Consider the following 2,253-nt stretch of genomic DNA (forward strand, 5'->3'; position numbering starts at 1 on the left):
TATAGCAGGATAAAGCATGGAAGATGGAAGTTATCGTGCAGCAAAACAGCATCACAGAAAAAGCGCTGAGACTGGAGTCAGTGTCAAAAGATTTAAACTCAGATAGAACTTTAAAAAAATTATTCACATGGAATTAAGTTAAAAGGAATGCATAAAAATTATAGAAGTTGTCTGTTATAAGGAAAGCAAACTGAATTACTTTCCATCTGACGGTCTGTGTTTTCTCTGAAAAATCGAGGGAGGGGAGAGAGGAGAGCTTTACCAGCTAAAAGCAAGAAACTGTGCAGCCGGGAAGAAAACTCCAGAAATGAAATCAGGGTTTGAATTAGCCTCACTGGGGTAATGATGATGACAATGGTAAAAGGGTAAATAAATACTGATTGTTGCCGCTAATATTTGTTACGCATTTACCATGTGTCAGACAAAATACTGAGAATTTTTGGGGTCACCATCACATTTAACTATCACATAAGCCCTAGGAAGTAGATCTCATTATTATTTTTAACTTTTATTATTATTTAATATTATAATATATATAAATATAACACAATACAGCATATGACATCATATGATATATATAACATAATAAATGTATAATGCATGGACATATATTATATCACATATAATTAATGTGTTATAGATATAATGTTTATTTTTGTTTTGTTATTATTATTTTATGGACAAGTGAATAAGCTCAGAGAGGTTAGGTAAACTGACTAAGCACACATAGCTAGTAGATAGCAGACCATGGAATCAAATCATGGTTTGTTTATTCCAAAATTTGTTGTCTTTTTGGGGGGGGGATGGGCAATATTCTTTTTTTTTTTTTTTTTTTTCAGGGTAAAAGATTCTTTTTTTTTTCACCCCCCCCCCGGGCCCCCAGCCGTCCTTTCCCCCCCCAATACCCCCCATCTGATTCCCCCACCATCCCCCCCCCCCCCCCCCCCGCTTCAAAACACTCAGGTTGTTTTTCAGAGTCCATAGTCTCTCATGGTTCACCTCCCCTTCCAATTTCCCTCATCTCCCTTCTCCTCTCCATCTCCCCTTGTCCTTCATGTTATTTGTTACGCTCCACAAATAAGTGAAACCATATGATAATTGACACTCTCTGCTTGACTTATTTCACTCATCATAACCTCTTCCAGCCTAGTCCATGTTGCTACAAAAGTTGGGTATTCATCCTTTCTGATGGAGGCATAATACTCCATAGTATATATGGACCACATCTTCCTTATCCATTCGTCCGTTGAAGGGCATCTTGGTTCTTTCCACAGTTTGGGGACCGCGGCCATTGCTGCTATAAACATTGGGGTACAGATGGCCCTTCTTTTCACTACATTTGTATCTTTGGGGTAAATACCCAGTAGTGCAATGGCAGGATCATAGGGAAGTTCTATTTTTAATTTCTTGAGGAATCTCCACACTGTTCTCCAAAGTGGCTGCACCAACTTGCATTCCCACCAACAGTATAGGAGGGCTCCCCTTTCTCCACATCCTCTCCAACACATGTTGTTTCCTGTCTTGCTGATTTTGGCCATTCTAACTGGTATAAGGTGGTATCTCAATGTGGTTTTAACTTGAATCTCCCTGATGGTTAGTGATGATGAACATTTTTTCATGTATCTGATAGCCATTTGTATGTCTTCATTGGAGAAGTGTCTGTTCATATCTTCTGCCCATTTTTTGATATGATTGTCTGTTTTGTGTGTGTTGAGTTTGAGGAGTTCTTTATAGATCCTGGATATCAATCTTTTGTCTGTACTGTCATTTGCAAATATCTTCTCCCATTTTGTGGGTTGCCTCTTTGTTTTGTTGACTGTTTCCTTTCTTTCAAGATATGTCTCCAAAATCTGTTTTCTTAACCATTATATTTTATTACATCACCGTCTTAAAATGTTTTCTCAAAAAGCCCTCTCAGAAGTCTGCATAACTTTCCATTAGTACTCCTTATTTTCTCAAATCAACATCATCCATCCATGTCTCCATTGCTCCACAAGAAGTGCTCCTCACCCCGTCATGAAATCCTCCACTTCCAACTCCACTGGTCACATCCATTTTTGTTTTCCTCAGCATTAGATGCCATACACCTCTCTTCTCCATGCACCTTTTTGCTCCATTGCCTGCAGTGACACCACACATCTAAATATTTGTTTTGGTGGAGCCAGGTGTATCATATTTTCACAAACCCAGTCTGAAAGTTGCACTGAAATGAATACTGGCCAGGAAGACTGCAGAGCTGATCTTCATTCTCAC

The sequence above is a fragment of the Mustela nigripes genome, chromosome 1 (genome assembly GCF_022355385.1).
Source record: "Mustela nigripes isolate SB6536 chromosome 1, MUSNIG.SB6536, whole genome shotgun sequence".
Classification (NCBI taxonomy): Eukaryota; Metazoa; Chordata; class Mammalia; order Carnivora; family Mustelidae; genus Mustela; species Mustela nigripes.